Source organism: Cardiocondyla obscurior, linkage group LG21, assembly GCF_019399895.1.
Source record: "Cardiocondyla obscurior isolate alpha-2009 linkage group LG21, Cobs3.1, whole genome shotgun sequence".
In the NCBI taxonomy this organism is placed as follows: domain Eukaryota; kingdom Metazoa; phylum Arthropoda; class Insecta; order Hymenoptera; family Formicidae; genus Cardiocondyla; species Cardiocondyla obscurior.
The window spans coordinates 1,755,563-1,778,269 of record NC_091884.1 but is presented as its reverse complement, the minus strand read 5'-3'; the positions used below and the strand labels follow the sequence as shown (position 1 = coordinate 1,778,269).

Sequence of the window (22,707 nt, the reverse complement as noted above, 5' to 3'; positions counted from 1 at the left end):
ACTTGAGGTTTCAATAACGCAATTAAAACTCGCGAAGTCGAAATCGGCGGAAACTTTATTGGTAGATAGATAATTGATCATTCCTGCTGAAACACTTTCGGTATTAAAACTTTCCTAATTCGATCACGTTAATCACGTTAAATGGTGTACATACAATCTAATTGGTAACATTTTGGATATTACATCGCGTGAATTAATAGCCTACGGTCGTTATTCGCTTTAATGCCGGGCATAAACATTCCCGTAATTATCACCGCGGTTTCTTTCGCGTCGGATCGGCGATACAATTACAGCGCGGCACGGACGACGATGGCGGGCTATCCGCAAAGGGTGAAAATCGGAAAAATTTCACGACGCGTAGCGGTATGGAGCTAACCCTGATTAACCCGAGGCAGCAGAAATTCCCGGGCTCCGTGCGAGTGCTCCGGCTTATGGGCACCGATCTCCCCAACTCGTGACTTGGGTTGTATGGCGCTCAACGAGTGGCCCGTTTACACGAACTAATGGATTTCGCTGGCTACACGCAAGTGGGTAACGACGCGTCGTGTAACGATCCCGTCGATTTCTTTCGTACAACAGCGAATGATCGACCTAGATCGAAATAAAGGAGCTGCTAACGAGGCACCGCTTTTTCCGACCGTTTCCTCTCGTCTCGTCCATGTTACTTTATACACCACCTGTGAACGTGACGGGTATCCCTAACAATGTTTCCCTTTTCTTTTTTTTTTTTTTTTTTTTTCCTTGCCTCGGCTCGCGTCGATATTCGCTGGTAAACCGCTCTCTTCCTGTTTTTAGCCGGCGGAAGCAACAGATCTTTTTAAGCGGGCGAATTTTCTTGAAGTAGGAGGGTGCAATAAGTCGAAGTTGGCTTCGGTAAACTGGGTTGTCTTTCGCGTGTCTCGATTCCATTTCGTTACCTTCCAATAAAGCGCCTCGAACAAGCAAGATTCACGATTTGTGCTAGTTTTATAATCGCGCCGAAAGTACTTTAAGAACGTTTCATCGGTTCGTAAAGTACAATTGCAATAATTTCGTTGGAATGTTTCGTGTTTTAGTAATATCCAGGATTTATAATTGACGATCTTTCGTTTCGGGAGGGTGATAATAAGTAATGCAATTTAATACCTTTAATTTTGTATTTCCTTTTTTAAAAATAGCAAGAGACATATTGAAATATAAATCAAACTCATTATTTATTTAAAACGCGCCAACTTTAACGGAAAATGTTTTTTTTTCCATTATGACAATTAATGAACATTTAAAACGTTTTTCTTAAAAAAAAGTTGCATGGTTTCAGATTTATAAAAAAAAATATATTATTAAAATTTTATTTCCACGACGCGAAAAATGTGCGTTTAACATAAATATTGACAGCGAGACGGAAGATGATCACAGAATATTCAATTTTTGTCGCAGGTGCACATTGAGAGTTTTCGAAGCTCGCGAAGTTCGATGTACATATTTTATTTTCCGCGCCTTACATCCTTTTAAGTCTTCGATATTCCCGATAGGTTTTATCGCTTTGAGAATTTTCATGAGATGTGCCGTAGCACGCGAAATACGAAGCAGCACAAAGTGATCAGCGCAAAATGTCAATTTTACGGCCGACCGCGCTATATTAGTGCACAGCTATAACATGAAGCTAAAGTGTTATTCCCGCGTTCGATGCTTAAGTGTCCCATTGGCTTCCGAGAGTTTCTTCCAAGATTGTGTACGCGCGACACTCTTGAGAAGTTTTTTTTTTTTTTCCCTCAGTACATACAATAAAATATAATTTTTTACAAAATTAATTTTATAAATTGACTTACAAAGTCGACGCGATTAAATTAAATAATGAATCGCATTTTTTGTAATATCCGAAACTTATTTATTAAACCGACGATACATACAGGTTTTTTTTTTTATACAATTTAATTAATTTAAAAGAAATATATAATATTCAATTAGAAATTCGCGTTTGCAACAATGTTGATAATTACGAGTACCACACATTCGTTATTCACGTGGTATAAATGGAAAAAAAAAATAGTACGACTTTGAAACTTTATGTAGAGTTTCCCGGAGCGAAACTGTGTCTCTCCATTTTGTCCATTGATACTGCTCCAGTTACAACCTCGCGTAAGGCGTGGAGAAAAAAAAAAAAAAAAGGGCGTAAAGTTGAGGTATCATCGGTTTGCTCGAATATAACGTCCATTGTCCGTTTAATCACGTGCGGCGATCGTCGCGAACAACTGTCGCCGTGTAGGTCGTGCATGTATCATGGTCGGAGTATCATCGCGACATTATACAATCCGCGCGCGACGATATCGGTCGCGGTATGAACGATCCCGCGGCGTTTTCAATTGCATTTGCAGCAGGCGTGACGGGCCGGTACGGTAAAGTTGGCGGACTAAACGTGCGCCCTGAGCCGCGGCACGAACTGGGGCAAACCTGGAGCGAGCTACCGTGAACGGGGGATATAAACGTCGACGATGGGCTCGTAGGCGGGGCTCGCGGTATCGCCATGTGTGACGTTTTGCAAAATCCGCTCAATTCCATGCGAACGCAGCGTACGCCGGCAGAAGCTCGCGGTGCCCGCCGAACTATCTGCCGGCGATTTATGCTGCACGAGCGTGCGCCGAAAGCTATCTGCGAACGGTTAACCGCCTGTCTTTCTCTCCCCGTGTGCACATAGACCGCCGCTGATTGCCGTACGTACGTAGGTCGCCCTACGTACGCGCGTACGTGAAACTCGCATTTAATGCACGAACCCCGGGAGTGTATTTGCGTGCTCGATTACGCTGGTTGATTCGAAGCGCCGATAACAAATGTTGGCAAAATTTTCGTCAATTGACTTACGCGGCTCCCCCCTCGCAAGCCCTCCCCCCCCCCTCGCGCTCGACGATTCCCGATAATTCGTACGTACATCCGCGTGACCGTAATTACGGTGCGTTAGCGTCTCGCCCGTCGCAATAATTCAATGAAAAAGGAAAATTGTTCTGGTTTACGCTCGTCCTCCTCTCCCCGCTGTTTGTCCACGGCGCGTTTATCTGTACTTTCTACCTTCCGGATAATTACTTAACGCTAATTAGTTTACGTTATAAATTCACCGATGCGACGTCTTTCGTGTTTCCCCGCTGCTTTTCGTGCGCGATCAATGCGTTATCGGGGCTTAAGCGTAATTGAGTTTCATGGGGAGTTTCTAGGGTCAATATTGCTACATCGATATATCTCATTTCGCTAACATACTCCAGTCCTGTTGATCGAAGGTCGTATTGGACGATTCCATTCATCGCTTTCTATCAATCGTAGATTATTGTAATATGCATACACATAATGTGTGTCATACGTATCATGCGTAAAATAATGTACACACACTCCCGCGCGAATACGTATTCTCATTAACGTTGCAGTAAATTAATTATCGATTATTTATTTTTCTCTTTTTTTTTCACGAAGCGTGTGAACGAAAATCTATATGGAATTATTTCCATAAACGCGAAGTAATCGTGTCTCTTTCGTCAATGATCATCTTTAACCGGAAATTTCTTCCGTTTAATATAAAAATATTCTGTTCGCATGCAAATTGCGTTATCCATGGTGCAACAACGACAGCTAAATATCACCGTGATCCGCGTTATAAATAACCGTACTTCCCGTCTAATTGCAATACAGAGCCGGCCATTTTACAGGGATTTTCTTTTTTTTTTTTTTATTTAAATGTGTTAATTTACATAGCTCGGCAGATAAATAGAAATTTAATTGCCAGAATGTGTAAATCGATACGCACGGTACCGCGCGCGGTTTCACGTTCAACTCATTAACCTTAAAATTAAAAGTGCTGCGTAATACATCTACCATAATTTCGATACAATGCGCTATTTACTTTATTTCGCGATTCGCATGTAGCAATTTGAGAATCGTTTCTGGTTTCGTTAATTTGATGACGACGTATATCATTCATGCCCACTCGCGCTTTGTATAATGCGCCAACTTTTCCAGCTAGCGTGCTCGTAAATTAAAGCGTACCGGGGACAAATACTCTCGCCGGCCAGCTGGCAACTGGGATTTAAATCGAACCCTGTCCGCTCGCGAATACCACCCCGCTCGAGCGTTCAGCGAAGCCGCGTATATCCAGCGTGACAAGCGGGCACCTCCGCTCGCGTAACATCCGCGCGGCGAAGTGAATTACAGGCCTCCTAATGTTGTAGCATTCGCGTGCACTTTCGCGAGAATTAACGCGGGCTAATAGAGCGACCGCCAGAAGTTTCGCGTTTCGCGATGCCAGAAAGCGTAGGTGAGCGACGTGAAACGCCCGTGTATGCAAATCGCGGGAAGTTCATCGTCTCGGCTTTCGTCCGCGAAGATGGCATCTCGCGATCGATCGGTTGCCAGGTCGTTACAGCCGCGCGGTAGTAAACGCGTTCCGATGTGCAGCATCAACGATCCTCTCCCCGCGGAGCAGCCGTATATTGCGCCCTTTACCCGTTCTCGCATCCCGAATACTGTCTGCCGGAATTCCACGAGGTGTTCAGAGCTCGTCAGTTCCATTCTATCATTCGTTCAACTTCCTAGCGGTATCATCTGAAGTGTCTATTCGCAAACATTGCTTTATACGACTCGTTCTCGCGCTTCACGACCTCGCTCGACCCCATTTTCTCTGTAACGCGTAACGTCCAACGATCTCGTGATACTTTCTAATTTATCATCATCCTTTTTCCTCGGGTGATATTGTTTCCGTTTACGAAATGTGATAAAGGTACTTTAAATTTCGTTGGAAAAAAAATATTCTCGTTTAACGACTTTAAAATCTGTGTATTTTTATGGTCTTTTTTATCAATATTAAAAATTTTTGACCGCTTTGAAGCATCCGTATCGCTAACGATACACGTGTTGCAAATAATATAATTATTTTTCGCGTGTTTGATTAAAAAAATTATTTCTATTAATAGTATATTTAATTATGAATAAATGGCAATTAGAGATAATTTAATGGAATTTGTGTCGAAATTATAAGTCGGAACGTCGAATATCAGAGAAATATGCGTCAGAGGTGGAGTAATATTAAACGTCGGTCTAGCCGTTGGCTTTTTCACTTCCAATCTGCCTTGAGTAATTCAAGTCGAATTGGAAGCTCTGAAAATAGAAGCGTGCTTTGTAACTCTTCCCGCTTAGCCCGCGCAACAATGCGGTACATCGAATGTATTGGTGTTAGATAGAAGCCACCTGAGCAATAAAAAGTACGATCGGACGCATCAGGCGCAGCATTCAAAACACTTCCGTTTCTCTGTGCCGCAGTGAATTTTTTCCTCTCTTCTTCGACGCCGTTCGAGAGGTATTCTCACTAACGGGCGGGGGAGCATCGCCACTCTCCCCGAACGTTCGATAAAATGTTCATAGGCAAATGGAGATTTAACTGTAGTAAAGAATAAAGAAACTGCGCGCGGACTATAAATCCCATCTAGATTTCAATTTCCGACATCCGCTCGAATCGGACGAATAATTTCAGACGGCGCCCGGAGATAGCTTCTTGATATTAAAACCAAAACGTATTTAATTGATATCTCGCCGGCGGGATAACATTTAGGAATTTCCTGCCGCTAATAAAAGTTATTAATTAATTTTATTATCGAGCACGAGCCGGCGACGTCTCTCGCGGCTCGAGTCTGCTTTATTACGAATTTACGTCGCCTGGATCGCGGCGGTGAAGATATTACAAGTATATATGGTATTTTATTAAAATTTACATTATAGAGAAAATTTTACGTTAGATTACATTTGGCACGCGAGCGATAACGCGAACAGGGATAGCACACACGCCAATGAAAAAGGGGGCTGGAAAGAAAAAAAAAAAAAGTCAATAGATAGTCGAGATATATAACGTGTTGATATCTCGACATAACATGCACAAGGTGGATTAACTTCTATTTAAATTGCAAATGTAATTGCGCTATCTTGAATATTTTATATTCTTAACTCGGTAAATGATCGTTCTTGCAAAATGGAAACGTAACAAGCACGTTGTAATACAAAGATGAAAGATGTTCGAGTCGGAACGACGTCGAACGTGCGAAGCCAAATGAATCAACGTAAATTCTCATCGACGTACTTTTTTTATTCTCTTTTTTCTTATCGCGCGACTGTTTTAAATACTCGCGAAACGTCGTAAACGCGAGATAACGATCCGAGGTGAAAATAAGTAACTGTCTCGCTGCTAAAGCGATCACGCGAATTATCGCTTGAAATCACGTAAGAATTCGGTAAGAGAGAAGGAGGGAGGGAGGGAGGGACGATATTTAGAACAGAAAGTGAGAGTTGAAGTTAGAAATGTGTTAACGCCACTTGCCTATCTAGGGTTCTTCAGCGCGCCGCTTGTAGAAGGGCGGCGAGTAGAAAGACGTTCAGAGATACAGAGAAACGAGATAGCGGTGCGGCGGATAGCACTGAGCCCTGAAGTAGTCCTATCGCGGAAGAGGCATCCCGAGATAGAGGACGCCGGCGGGCGTACACCCTCACCGGAAAGTGCCATCTAAAACTCCGAATCTCACATCTCGCGCTTACAAAGCCTCGGCCTTAAATCCTTCGTCTCGTCCGCTTGCGTTTGCACGTTTCCTCCCGTTTCTGTCTCGTTTCCATCTTTCCAGTGGCGGTCTTCAAAGTTACATCCACCCGGTGAATTCGTACTACCGCCGCTCGTCAGAAACTCGCGATCGTAAAGCACCCCGCGCTTCCCGCGGCCGGGTATTTGCGAAATAAAGGGAACTTCATGCAACAGTAATTGAGTAACATTCGCGAAAAGCCATGCACCAAAGTCACATTCGACCAGAAATGAAACATACATTGTAACGTCGCCGCGTACGAACGCGCATCGTTAATTGTAGGAGTGATTATTTGCGAGAAACTTTACGTCGGCTGCTGTCAGAAATTATCGAGTTGCTCGACTACAAATATTATTTCGTTCGAGGAAAATCGTTTATATCTTATAAGCGAAAATCTCAGGAATAATTGTTCGATTTTCCTGAACTTTGAGACGATTATACGCTGTATTCTTTTTTTCTTTTCTCTTTTTTTTTTTTTTTTTTTTAATTAAAACTGCCTTCTTCGGATTTGACCTTATGATCTCAATATTTCGGAAGGCTCTAATCAGTTTCATCGAGTAAGAGAGAATCGCGCATTTACGCACAATACGAGCACAAAATCGCGAGATAAAAAGAGATTGCTGGCTTTTCGTTGGCGGTACTCCAGGATTTCTCGCGGCCGCATTTCTGCCCCACGATCTACGCGAACTTTACCGCGCTCTTCCACGCTATGGATTGTTCCTGAGCGGACCGTTTGTTTCCCCGTTTATGGAACCTGCTTACTCTGTCGGGTTTCGCTTTACTGCCTCATGCCGGGCCATTAGCCACCGCTTGGAGAACGCGGGATTCTCGCGGTGGCTGAATGAATTTGCGACGCTGTCTAATATTTCGTAATAATTATTCCGGAAGTAGGGCGTATCCAAATACGGCGTGTCTACTTTGAAATTATTACGCCACGTTTCAATAAGCAAGTAAAATCGATTCCGTGGAATTGGGTCGTGGTATTTTTCCGGAGTACAATATTTAAATGTCATTCGAAGAACGCGCGTTAATATTAAATATACTGAAATTAAATTCTGTAACGAGTGAAATTAATTATAATATAAGCGATTAATTACATCGTGGTTGTGTTACAATACGCGCGCACTTTAGGGAGCACTTTGTAATTTATCAATTCTCAAATCGTTTTACAAATGTAGTGCATCAAGCTATTTTACGTATTCCATTATTCATATCTACAATATGCGCATTATTGTTATTATAGGAAAATAAATAAGGTCCGCTGTTGCAAATTAAATATAACAATTTTTTTTTTTTTTTTTTTACGGCGGTGAAGGTTTTAATTAATTTGTCGCAAAATTACGCGCGAATTTCGGCGCGAAAATATACACAACGGGATTACAGGAAATTATATCCCGTAGTCGTTGCCACCTCAGAGCCTCGGCGGACCCCTCCATCATTAAACCCATCAGACGACTCGCACGAACGCTCGCGTGAAACCGGTCGAAAATGCGGCGCGTTGGGGCCGCTAAATGTACTCACGCGCAAACATTACCCTCTATGTATACGCTCGAATGCTCGAGTTCTGTCTCGTCATAATCACGTCGGAATTACGTAGTCCTTTTAATGAACGCAGATATTGCTTCGTGGGAGCCCCTTTTGCTAGCCGGCCCGTCGTCGCCGGCGGACGAGCTATTTATGAACGTTTCTTCCAAATCCCGCGATACTTTCCGACGAGGAAGACCGACCGCGAGTTCACAAAGATTTACCGGGCGTCGCCCGCGAAATATTTTCCCGGGTAAATGCGGGCGCATCTTAGCAGAAGTTTCCTTGAGGATTTGTCGGCACTCGGAATGACTTCCTTTGGCGGGTCTTATTATAAAGCTCACGCTTGACATTAACCGTAGGCGAGACGCGTGGGCCGTAACGCGTGACGACAATTGACGACAATTGAAGCCAGCTGACCTTATCTTAAAGTTTTTTTATGTATGAAATTAAATGGACAGTACTTCCTTTTCTGCTTTTTTTTTTTTCTCTATTTTTTTTTCGATTGTAGTGACGACACTTGTACGTACGTACGCGCGGTATAAAAATGTATAAATTATTAATTTTCGCTCAGAGTGAAGTTTAACATTTATTGCGACACATGAAAAAAAGATTTAAACACTATTCCGTTAAACTGAAAATGAGTCCATCAAACTTATGAAAAAGTAATTTTTGATTTATATTTTATATTCGGACATTTTTCCTCTCTCGAAAAGTTCAAAGGGGAGATGCGTTCCACCCCTCCGAATGCGTCATGGTACCCATGAGACGCATATCAATGCGTACACGTGCGCTGTCGGACCGTCATATTGGAAATCCTATTTGCGAAAATAGGATTTTTTTTTTCCTTTTTTTTTTCCCATTGGCAAATTATCTTTTACGTTTCGGCCGGGCGCGATTGTTCATCGCGGATGGGAATCGAAGGAGCGTGGCGGGGGGGAATGGAAGGGTGGTCAGACTAGGTTGGAGATAAATAGGAAAAAGAAAGGCGCTCTATGAAACGAGGACTGTGTTACCTCGAGCGATAAACTCCAGCGGAGCGATCCTCGGGGAAATAAAGTTCCGGAATGGTAGCGAAGAGGCGCCTCGGCGACTCCACCTTCGTCGTCGTCGGTCGGTCATCCTTCGCTTGACCTCCGACAAATCGCGCGAGGAGCGTCAGCCTCGTTGGCTTTCTCTTACACCACAATTATAAGAGACGTTCGTGCGAGCGTAAATTCGATGGGACTTAACTTCGGTTAGAATCAGGAGAAAAACATGGAAATTCTTTTATCTCCGTGCGGCAAATCGCATGAAAATGCGAGATACTTGCGGTGGCGCATTATAAAAAATATATATTCTAATAGCGGCGAGGAAAAAAAATTTATATCGCATCGTTGATCCCAGAAATGCACAATTCTATTTTGAATGTAAAGTATTTTTTTTTTTTCTATTTAATTGCGTAAAATAGAAGAAAGAAATTTTTTTTAATTAAAAAATATGCCGCTGTCGAAAGCGATTATCAGATTTTATCTCCGCGGATAACGTAATCTTTCGAAAATAAAAGATAAATTAATAACGTTGTATTATTATAATTTATTCTCGTAATTTAATCGCCAGTGGCTTCGAGTAGAGTCCTAAATAAATTTTGAAGCTCTTTTTCGAGTTTCTATTTTGATTTTATTATACTAAGTTTGAAATTGAAGTTTCGAAATTGGACGTGGTTTATTTTAAGCATGAATAAAACTAATGGGGTTTCATGCTTCTAAGTTTGCGCGCTTTCGACGGTGAATTTCTTGAATATTGAGATTGTAAAAGCTACTTCACTAAACACTCGGCTGCAAAGGTTCAATAAATTTTCGATATCTTCATAATTGGGGAAGATTACGACTCGAAGGGTCAATCTCGATCAATCCAAGGGAGATTTCCGGGCTCATTGGCGTTATTCCTTTATAGCTTCATCTCCGTCGTGTTCACCGAGGTGGAAAGGATCTCAACCAATGCTCTGTCTTAGAGGCGGGTAGTTCAACTCCTGTCTCCGCTGCCCCGATTCGACCCTCCTTGATGCAAAATAGAACTCGGATGAAAAGTCACAGGGTCGGGGGAAAATGCGATTCACCAAGGAGATTCGTCGCGTTGATTCCTCGACACGAGGAATCTGCGGCAACGAGAGCGAATCAAGGTCTGAATGTGAGAATTAGGCAAACACGTTTCTCCAAATGTTATAGAAAAGTTGAATAGTTACGCTGAACAGTTTCTAAAATAATACTTTGATAAATTTTTTTAACGTCACTTCGTTATCGGCGAACACCGAAGCATAGGATAATAATTTTCAACGCTTATTTCGCAATAACGAATTTATTAAATTATATTTCTGAGTACTAATATTACATATAAATAATATAATTGATACGCATGTCATTTAGAAATAGATCAACTTTTTAAAAACATTTTTTTTCTTTTTTTTAATTTAAGTACTAGAAAAATTGTAGAGGGTTTTTGTCGTCGCGCTGCAAGCCTCGCGTTGTTTATTATCTTCGTGGCTAATCCAGACAGTATATTTCATAGGCGCTGCCTAATGAATATCTCATGGCAGAGCGGACGCGGCACGCGACATTAATTACTGCGCGTCGAATTAATATTCTGCATTTATGGCGCCGTGCGAGAAATCGGTTACTTCCTTTTCCGCGTGGAAACGCGCGTGGACACACGCGCGTGGACACACGCGCGTGCACGCGTACGTTCGCGCGGCGCAGTTAAAATGCGACTCATTATGACCGTGACTGTTTCTGGGCTGGCACCGTGCTCGTATATCAAAACCAAAGGGTCACTCGTATATAATTCACCCAAACCGCGCGCAGCTCGCGATGTTCCTCGGTCGCTACCCTTTTGCGGCATGCAATAAAAACAAGATGACCTGCGACCGTGCGGGGTCGCAACCCCCGGTAATTTGCATAAGGCGTCGAGAGGCTGAGCGAGAGCCATGCCAAATAAATCCTCGTGATTTATGCACGCCTAACGATACGTTTTCGAGCGGGACGGACGCGTGAGAGGGACGCTCGTGGATCTGCCCGGGTGAATTCCGATTGCTTATCGGCACATTTTTTTCCCTTATGCTATTTCCTTATCAATCACTGTCCACGGGCTTACGTCGTAAAAGGACGTGAACGCATTATCCCTACTTATATATCCCGCGGTCCAATGTTCCCCCGGAACCTCGGGACCGGACGGACTTAAAGATTCGTGGGGAAAGGAAAAGAAGATAAGAAGCTGAAGAACCGGAAAGCTCGAAAGACCGAAAAGGGATAAGAGCACGGGGGGGAAAATTCGTTCGTAATTACGATTTCCGTTGGAGCTAAAAGCGTCAGTTCTCTTAGAAATATTGAAGACGCGGATGAGAAAGTTGTAATCGAAGTTCTTGATATCGTTTTCTTGTCTGATCTAAAATATCTCGCGGCGAACTTTCGCGAAGTTCGCGTATTTAAATATACATATAAGTAATACTCCCCTGAGATTATGTAAATTACACTATAATTAATGCGAGGTAAGGCGTTTCATCTTTTGACGGTGCAACTTTAAACGGCAATTTCGTCAGGGCCATTAATTTGAAAGAAAAGCAAAAAAAACAAAGAAAGAAAAAAAAAGAAACCTCCCTCCCCCTAAAAAAAATACGATCGCGGAATTTTTACCGCCGGCGAGAATTGCTTGTTCGCGGCAGGTAGTTACCGATACCCGTGGTGCGCGAGAGTAGATAGGGCCGTCCTCGGTGGGCTGTTGAGCGACCCTTGTTTAGATCCGGGATGGAACTGGATTTAAAGTCAGAGAAGTGTGAAAGAATAGATAGAGAGGAGACGAGGGAATTCATACGTATTATATACCCCACCTGGGAAGAGTGTGTCAGACGGAAAAGATACGCGCGATAAGGAAGACAAACGACGAACGATAAAACGGCGGATGGCTTCTCGGGGGTTGTCCCGCCGCGCTAGGCCCTGATCATTATTAATGAGCTAAGTGCGTCGTTATAGGCTTATTATCCAGCCGTTCTAATTAAATTGGATTAGCGCAATGAAGCGTAGTATGAAATTCTCGGTAAATGGTCCCACCTCGAGCCTCCCGCCGCGCCGCGCGTCGTCCGGTCTTGGACGCCGACGTCGCCCGCCGACATGCGACATCGGCGAGCACGCGCGATAACGCTCTTTGACGTATTTGATTACGTTTATACAACGCGCGATTATTACGCACGACTCTTCCATTTAGTGCGCCCGGCTAATTTCTTCGCGCACGAATCGCCGGATGTTATTACTCGAAACGACCCTCGCCGGCGTCGTTACGCGAATTAGATATAAGGGATATGTTAGAGCACTCACATTAATGGACGTATGAAGGATTTATAGCCCGGTCTCAGCGCCGGAAATTATTCCGCATTGTGAAATCTTGTCACCGTCTTTCAATTGTTATCCGCTTCTTCGCTCCTTCTCGCGAACGGAGGCGCCGATCGCACCCTTTCGAGCTTCCATAACTTTCACGATCGATCGATTTAAGCCGCCCGCTCAGCGAGTCACTTATTAATTTGACACTGAACGAGAAATTAAAGGGGAAATGAGACAGAACGTCATTTCGCGAGGAGGAACTCTCGAATCGTTAATACGTTTCTCGCTGCGTGTCGCCAAACTTTCGAAGCCATTTCATGTTTTCGCTATTGAATATAACGTTATCGTAAAGTCATATTCTGATACTCGGCCGCGGTGAACGTAAAAATATTATGTTAATTGAGTGAGGTTTTCTTAAAAAAGAATGAAAATGGAACGTACTCGGCGCAAGACGGTGACGAGCGAAAGGTCATCGATCAAGAAAAGCGAGCGCTGGGATTTAATTAGAACGTCATTCTCGTCGACGTTTCACGCTGACGAGTCGGGCAAATCGCTGTCTCCGCCATCTTACGCCAACTCCCATCTATCCTTAATTATTCAAACCGGATATAACTCACGTTTTAAGCGAGGGTAGAGTAGCAATTGGTACGAAACTAAAGTAAAGTTTGAATCGCCGTTGCGGGTCCCATACGCGAGAGTCGCCGTGCGATACGCTTTAACGAACGATCGAAGGCGCGCGGCGTTAAAAGTCGCCGCAAACATCGACGAGGAAGTACCGTAATAGAGATATTTTCTCGTTAAGGTCGGGACTATGACTGCGAGAAATGCCAAAGATTAAATCTTGGAAGGAGCGACGTGCAGCAGCTTGGGCGCCGCGTTTATCCGTGTAACTTTTGCTTTTAATTAAGCTCAGGAAGTTATCCGGCGTTTTGCGCGCCCGCTATAATAATAACGTCGTGCCGTATTAACATCCGCGTGCTTTCCGCGATGATGAGGTGCGGCCGGCACGAGCAGTTAATTAATATCCGCGATTTCAGGCGGGAAAGGCTTAGTACGCCGCGTTACTCGGCGATTTTCGAAATGCGATTAAGCGCCCATTGTTCTCGCGGCGGGCGAGAGAGACGCCCGGAAAACGATGGGTTTTCCCAATTTTTCTCCGGATCGGCGAATTAGCCGCGAATCTAAAATAGGTCGGTATAATGCGATTATTCACGGTAGGAACGAATGTTAAACGAATGCCGGGAACGAGAGAACGTTGTGTATTTGGCGTTGAATTCGTACAATGACTATAATAGCTCGACAATGTCATTAAGCGATTCGTCGGTGCATCGGTCGTCAACATTCGCGCGGAGTCAACGTGACCAATTTATCTCTATTTAGCTGCGACAGCAGCGTTCCATTTTTACACACAAAACGGTTCATTTGATCCTATACGGTGCGTTCTCTCTCCATCACCGCGGTACCATTAGTCAATCTAATGAAAGTTATATTAAGCAGTGGTATATTGCAAAATGTTCTGCTCGCTACGCTTCTTATGAATGATGAAACAAACATGGAACTATCAATTACTATTAAATATTCACTGTCAATGATCGCGCTAATAATAATAATGCAGGCGGCACTCATATAACATTCTTATTAATCTTTGAATAATTAATTATTGGATATTTGCTTTTGCAACGTTAAAACTGGATATTAAATATGTACGATTTTATTTAAACCAGTATTTAAATTTTAATGATTAGAAAGATTCATTATTTATATGGGTTTTGTGGCTACCAATAATATTAAAAATAATATTAAACTGCGCCGTGCATGTCTCAATTTTGCCGAGTTAATAAAGCCACTCTTGTTACTTTTTCGCGACTATAATTGTAATAAAAAAAAATTATACAACACGTACTTTTATGTATACAACGGTTTAGAAATTTTTTTCTTTTTTATTATACTCCAAAATTTCATAACATATAATTCTATTGTGCTCCGATTAACAAAATCTCACGTTGTTTCTTCATTTGCAAAAACGTGCTTAACGTGGATATACATATTTTCTTGTTTTCTTTTTCTTATCGTTTCTTCTCGTTGTAATAACACGACAACGTCATTAATTTCGATCTCGAGGCTCGTCTTTCCACCTTCTTAACCCGTAACTTCTCATGACGTGATTCTCATGCGCGTCGCGAATCCCTTCCTCGGTACGAGACACTCTTGCCACGGGATTATTCGAGACCGCGCGAAAATAATGCCGACTTCCCCTCTTTTTAATAATCCCGATTCTCGAGTGAGAAGCACTCCGGCGCACCGCACGAACCAGGGGCCCTTGTAACGCGGATGTAACGCGTGTTAGTCGCGCTCGTGAGCAAACAACCGTCGGGTTGACTGCAATTAAGACTTCGAACTCGCCAGTCGACGTTAATGGATATCTAATTTGCTCTCGTTCGACTTGCGGTCCAATGGCGGCGAGGGTCGCGCGGCCGAAGACAAAGGGACCCTCGAGGAGGGCAGCCCCGGGAGGTGAAGGGAAGCGGGAAAAGACGAGGCATGATGTTCATTGTCCTGTCGCGGGAGTTAAGTTTGGCAGGAATGACAGGTCGATATCGCGAACAAAAACGTAAGACACGCCGGCGACAGGGGGTGCGGTATAGACAGGGGGCTTCTTGTCTACGCTCCGGAGAGTAGCTTGCGCAACTACGTCAAGTATACGTATTATGTAAAGGCAAGGTAGAAACAGCATGTAAGTACCGGTAACGGAAATTGGAAATTCGTAAGTGCGCCGCGCGGAGATTACGTAACGGGAGGGAATGGGGGGGGAGGGAGGGAATAGGAGAGGAATAGACAGTTTGATTTCGCGCGCGGTGATAGCGACTGTGCAAACAATTTTCGTCAACATGCCGGCCGAAATTATATGTACCCATCCACCGCGCGTGCACGGCATGCGTATATTTTCATATATTAGATTGTTATCGGCGCGGAGCGCTCGTCTCCGTAATATTGCTATCAAATATACATATTGAAATATAATAGCGGAAACGTGATGCACGAATAATAAACGAATCATTTAAACAGTAAATATTTCCTATAACTTCCGAAACGGTGTCGTATAATGGAGAACGATAATTATATGTTATGCAAATTACGTAATTTATCCTATCTTACACGCGCACGGGCATAAAAGTTACATAAATATGCGCGGTATATAATTACGTACAATGAATAGATTAATTTCTGAAAAGGTTGCGTCGATTATAAAGTACCGAATAAAAAAATGAAAAACTGTTAAAATACAAAACGGTAAAAAAAAATATGATGCGCCTTAAAGATTAAACATAAGGAAGCGAAGAGTTTTAGATTAAAAAAGAGAATATTCTTCCCAAGTGAACACTTTGCGGTATGTTATATTGAGTAACAATGGGGTCAAGTCAAGAGAAGGAAACATCCGGTTGGAGAACAAAGGTAGAGAGGAGAGAGAGAGATAGAGAGAGGTAGGGAGAGAGAAGGGACGTAGAAGAAGAGGAGATCACTTGTCGACATACCACCGCACGTAATTTCCTGACAGCGTTACCATGCCTAGAAGAGCAAAACGCTGGACGGGAGGTAGAGGGTGGGGTGAAAACTAGGGTGGCTCGTAAAATTAACGTAACTATATCGAAACCTTGAGCCCTTGGCTACGTGAGAGCTATGTATCCGCGGTATGATCAATGGCACATCACACAGCGGCGCGAAAGCGCACTTCACCACTCGCGAAAGACCCGAAATTTATGGCGACCCAATCCGCGAGTCGTGCTAAATCCGTAAACTTCACAATCGTGACGATAGTATAATAAATTAAATTAAGAACAGCCATCCTCAAAGGAGGACGCGGCAAAGTTGCAGCTGAAGCGAGCTGCTCTCGCAGTGCATTAGTCTTGCGTCGTGTAATCGATTTCGTTAGACAACTTATTGTTAGACGAGTGCTCGAGACGTAAATTCTTTGACGACTTTTAATTTTCACGTAGCCCGAGTGCCGTGATATAATATGAATATCTAGGTTCAAATTTTGAATTAAACAAAAATCATTATAATCCGATACGTAAAAGTTACTTCACTAATTGACATTTAATTATTGAGAGCTTTCAAATTATTTGAATAACAACTGAAGCATAAATTAAAATCTGAATTCCCACAGCGATGTGGAAAATATTTAAAATGTATCTGACGCTCATTTGTGAATAATTTCAAGTAAAATGTTTTATCGTGAGAGAAAGAACGAGCGATAATCGGTTCGAAACTAATAATCGTGCTTCCTATCTCGTCGCGTTATGTACCGCGCGTATCGCATTTAATAACAGTAAAATCGACACGATACCGGGGCAAACATTAAGACCTGAACCATGCGAACGATGCTGCGTGATGATCAATGGCACGTCACGCGCCGTGTTAGAGGCTTATCCACTCGCATAGTCGAGATTTATAGCGATTTAAGTGGCCTTGTGAGTTTGGAGATTATAAATTACTCTCTTTCCCTATTTGCGCTTTATAAAACATATATGCCGCGCGTGTGTGTCAATTAGAAATTACCACGTATTAGAAATATATTAAATACACATTTAAAAGTATTTAAATCAAACGAATAAATATTTCGAAAAACCATAAAAAAATTATTGCAACGACGACGCGTCGTCTATCTAACTAAATCTTTAATCGCGATAATCCGTAATTAATAATCGGAAAGCTCAACGGTTCATGATTCACGGTGGATTTTACTGTATAAAGAAAAAAGGAAATGTATTAAAAAAATCAAACAGCTTGAAGAGAGGAGCCTAGATAACACGATGCGCAACGCGCATCGACAGAAAGCTTTGCAATTCGCCGATACCCGAGATCCGCGGAGAATCTAGAGTCTGATCGGGTTTGTAGTAACTCGAATTGAACATGATGAAAATTCTTTTCAAGATTTTAATCGTGACAAATCGCTCTGCAAAGCGGATAAGGGTATCGAGGACCTTTTAGCGGGTGGTAGACGAGTGGTAAAAATCTACGTTAATCGTCCGATAACCACAATTTCTGAAACAGTTTACGCGATTACGGGCTCGACATGGAACGCCGACGGCACTAGATACTCCCCGGGCCTAATAGTTTTATGATGAAATCGCTAACGATGAAATTTCTTACGGGTGCCATGGGAGATAACGACGTTATGAATTTCCGACGATCGCTTCACGGTTAAAGTAGAACTGAAATTGATGGATTTGGCTTTATATCGATTGTAAATTAACGTTTAATTAAATTAGTTAACGCGCGCTCTAATTCATCATTTTTGAGTAAGATCATTATTTTTGCATCGTAATGATTAACGTATTTTAATAATTAAAACTGCGTTCCAATTGAACTAATACGTAGATAAAATGTTGCCCATTTTTGAAAATATTCAAATACCTAAAGTGTAAAAAAACGTCGCGGAACGTTTTAAAATTATTTTTATTACATACGCGCACAGAAATCCTTTGTAAAAGTAAGTCCTTTGTAAATTAAGTTAAAGTAATCCTTTTTGTAAAGGAAAAAAAAAATATATATATATATGTGCGAGCTTATATTGCAGTTGCTTTAATTTTAATCACGAACAATTTTAAAGCAATAGGTACTTTGATATTATTATTAAATAAAAGAAAAGAAAAAAAAAAGAGAAAAGGAATTTGAATTGAGAAAAGAAATTGCTAAAAGAAATAAAAAAGAAAAAGAAATTATGCACAATTCTATCGACAGTAATTTTAACATTTCGTAAAATTTGAACTTATACTATAGCTGATTGCCAAAAGTAGTAAAGAATTAAGATAAATTCAATAGAATATCTATGCACCGGTGCAAAGTTATTTAAAGTTACTTAATAAAGACATCGACGAATTGAAATCCGTTTATCTGACAGTTCTCGGGGATGGATTTCCATCAATATTAATTCTCCTCGGCGTGACGTCGATCACCGGTGCTATTAATCCGTAATCGCGTAATCCAAACACGGAGATAGAGAGCAAACGCTCTACGACCGACGTCGAAAATCATGAGAATTGCGATGATGTGAGACTCACTTGCTGCGCGAGAATGTGGTACACGGTTGGTCCTCTGCGAGATCACCTCGCGTCTCGGCCGGGATGTTCTCAGGCAGATGATCGCCGGCGGGCTTGTCGTGCAACACAACACTCGCGAAACCCGTGTCGGCCGATCGGTGCCGTACACCGAATCGGCGACTTAACCCTCGACGGAGGGCTGCAATCGGGGACACATGATCCGCTATGCAGCGGGAGCGGCTCGATCCTTCGAAATCCCGATCGTGCACCACAGCGCTGACGGGAAACCACTTGCGAGCCAGTTATTCCGCACTCGGCGACCCTTTGGCTAGCGCGACATACGAGAATAAAACGTGTTATCGGCGGCGAATTACCGTGGAAAAACTAGAGACGGTCACTGAGCTCGACGACGACGCACTGGCATGTCACACTTCGCCGGAACTCCTGCCTGCCGTTCGCAGGTTGTCGCGTGCACACGATAATAATCACACTATCCCAAATAGTCGCTTCGTCGCGATGACCGCCTGCCCGCCGAGGCGAGTCTCTCTATTTTCTCGGGGGATAGAAAGTGTGTCACTTGGAGAACTCGCTGCACGATCGAACGTCGCTACGGTGTCGCGTATCCCGGTGAAGGAACGCGGTCCTGATTCGCGCGGACCACCTTCGCGGAGCGGCGGAAAAACAGGTCGCAACGAGGGGTTGATCAACCCGGGGCAGTGAAAATACTGATAAATACGTCACGAATCCACGGCACACGCGTCCACGCGTATTCACGGTACAGGCGCGAGTCACACGCGCGTGTGTATACGCGTTAATGTATACGTGTAGATGTGCGTACGCGCGCGCGTGTGTATGAATTTTTCGCGCTCGCAGGACGCACACGCGAGGGGGCACGGTCGACACACATCAGCCCTAGGAGAGACCCTTAGGCCGGATCCGCGGAGTTTCCTTTCACCTCGATTTTCGGTCCCTCGCCACCCCCGCGTTGCACAGGCGCGAACCGCTTTCAGAATTTCCGAGGGTCGGGCGACGCGCACGCGGGAGGGAGCGATCGCGAGAGGGAGCGTTAACGCCAGGGTGGGAGTACCGGGGGACAGCGCTGGTGGAGGAAAAGGCGGACAGAGTGGCGGGTGTGAGTAGATCGCCGAGCGTAAGGTAGCCGAGCTCTGCCTCCACTCGAAGAGGATAAACTCCCGACTCGTAACCGGTTACACCGGCATACCGGGACTTACTACCCCCTGGGTAACGCGGCAGTGCCGTGCCGCTTGTACGGAAAGTAAGGTGTCTCGCAGCTGGCGATGACCGTAATATCGTGCCCGCGATAATATTGCCGCTACCGTTATTGTTACCGCCACCGCCTCCGTTGCTGGCTGCTGCTGTTGCTGCTGCTGGGTGGTACGGGCGTGGAGGGAACGCTAGGTAGGGATGGAGGGATGCGAGGAAGGGGTGGCGCAGGCGTTTTGGTGCACCGACGCATTGATCCCTGGAATTCGTGGGGACGACGACGAGGCTCGAGTGCGCGTCCACCCTTTGCGCGAGAAAAAGAGCGAGCGACAGAATGGGTGCCAGAGAGAACGTCGACCGTTCTACTCGTGGCCAATGTCCATACCTCCAGGTGTGGACGAGGCCAGGATTTGGCAGTAAAGCGAGGTGTCATTGATCGGCGATCGTAGATTATTCGACCGGCACCGGTCGATCGATTGAGGGGGGGAAAAAAAAAAGAGGTGGTAAATACACGCCTGGACCGATGTTTATAAATCACAGGAAGTTTTGCGCAATTAAACGCGCAACGAATTTCCATAAAGAGATAATTAGATCTCGCCGATTAGATAATTATTATTTTCCCTCGTTAAGATTAAATTAAAAATAGAAATGCAAATAAATAGTTTTCCGCATTTTTTTATTTTTTTTTTATTTTAGAATATCTGATGAAATAAATAGGGGAAGTTAAAATATCATATTGTTACTGCTTTTTTTTTATTTTCTTTTTTTTTTTAAATATACATAAAAATGAATATAACATGCAAGCAACCCATTTCAGACGTTTGTTAGAACGTTATTATAAAGACAAATTCAAAGCACATAAAATGTTTTTTCCACTGATATTTGTTTTAAAATAAACTTTTGAAACAGGATATTATATAATAGTTTATAGAAATATATAACGCGCGCGCGCTTAACGTACGTAATACACGTATGTGTTACATGTATATTCGCACATATATTTCCCGGCTAAATAAAAAGGGTATCTCGTCTCGGCTGGCCGCGATTACTCGTTAATAAAAGAACAGGGGGAAAGATGGAATAAGAAAAGAGTGAGTTGTACAGTAAGAAAAGAGAGTTAAAGCAGCGCGAACGACCTGGCACCGAGATTCTATTGATTTTATAATTTCTCTCGTGTCTGAAAATTCTTTTGTTCCATCTCATTGTAAAAATCGTCCGTTAATTAGACTGCGCGCGAGTCAAGTCATCAAAATACATTTAATGACTCGAACGTTTATTTCCGGACTCGTCGTTAAAAATCCTTTGATAGTCAAAAGAATTTGTGCGATATATCATAATTCTCTCTCTCTCTTTTAGATAAAAGTAATGAATAACGTAAAAAGTAAAAGGTTTAAAATCGATATTTACAATAAAGTAAGATAGACACCTAAAAATTTATCTTACTTAAAAATAAAGAAGTAACTGTCTATCAACGTACACATATATTTTTCAACAACTCAGAATATCAACTCTTCGTTTTAAGGAATCCGAGTCATTCAATTTTTACTTTGCGCAAAAATACACACGCCTTCCAGAATCGTACATGTTCTACAATTTTGTCAGAATTAAAAGTGCAGAGGAATTAACACCCAAAAATACGGTATATATTAAGTTCAGGTCGGCCGGGCACGTGTTATTCTCGAAAAACGTTACGGTATCGGACAACAGAAAATTAAGTTGAAGCTTTTTCCCCTCGCACCCAATTTCTCCGTTACGTCATACAATTTTAACTGCAGACGAAGTCTCGGCGACAGGACCTCCTGCAAGCGATTTCGATACATTTTCAACAATTTTTACGATCAGAACGATCGTCAAACGCGAATTGCGATACCTGGGACGCAGACGCACGTAACACAGTTACCATAAAATATTCAGACTTAGCCTGCGTGCGTATATATAACGTCGTTGAATAAATAACGACGAAGGTAGGGAATCCCGATTGGTTCATAACTCCCTTTCATCCCGGATTCTTTTGGTAGTCCTGTAACGAGAGCCACACATCTAAGGAGCGTAAGGGCGGAAGGAAGGGCTGGGGGGGGAGGAGAGAGGGGAGGAAAAAAAGACGATTTACTTCTTTAAAAATTTATGGACTTGAGACTTTTGGTGGATAGGTAAAAATGTTGAAACGAGAGACATTATTACGCTTAATACACTTAACCAAATTTATCATAATATCGCTGCTGCATTACGATATAATATATTGCGTTATGAAATAAAGCGTTAAATTATTTTAAACAGACCCCAATTTAATTATATTATTTACATTAATAGTACACTTTATAAGTTTAATGTAACTTCAACACTAATCGACGTATAAATATTTAAATTATAATTTACAAATTAGTATTTAATTAACAACACGCAATACGCAAGTATATATAAATATGCACGAAAAGTATTAGGAGTTTCGCGTTTATACAATTTATACTGCAGACGAGAAAAAAAAAGAAGGGGGGGGGGAAAAAAAAACGGGGGGATAAAACTGTTTTGCTTCAACTAAGTTTGCTTCGCGAACTACAGATTGATATCCTTTATACACGCAACTGCTCTCGAATCATGCTCGTTATATTGATTTAGAAAGAGGCGATAGAGAAAGAGACCTGGAATCTGCAGATACAAACGAGTAAATAAAATCCCAGCGAGCGACGACTTCGGGAGCTTTCGAATCGTGTTGTTTCTTTCAAGGAACGGAATAATAATTTTAACATTTCTCACAACAAAGTCGCTCTCTTATTCTATTGTATCCTATCCAGGAAAGGCGATGAAATATGCAATAATAAAAGTAGAAAGATATATATACGTATGTATATATATGTATATTACATATGTATATAACTTTGTATATATATATATATGTATATATATAAAGTAAAAAATAGATACCTACTTACAGTCGAATCGTTTTGTCTCATTCAAACGGAAGAATGACGTAGATGTATATAACAATGCCAG

The 22,707-nt window shown here is 42.6% G+C and overlaps 2 protein-coding genes across 2 annotated transcripts in view; one reads left to right on the top strand and one right to left on the bottom strand.

Annotated features, from left to right (window-relative positions):
• Dpr12 (defective proboscis extension response 12) overlaps positions 1 to 18,639 on the bottom strand; it is a 229,186-nt gene extending 210,547 nt beyond the window's left edge. Inside the window, exon 1 of the mRNA XM_070670642.1 lies at positions 18,514 to 18,639. The gene's annotated coding sequence lies outside the window, so the exon portion shown is untranslated. The remainder of the gene's footprint in view (positions 1 to 18,513) is intronic.
• Positions 1 to 22,707, top strand: part of Mrps11 (mitochondrial ribosomal protein S11) — a 47,336-nt gene that overhangs the window by 19,212 nt on the left and 5,417 nt on the right. The window lies entirely within an intron of this gene.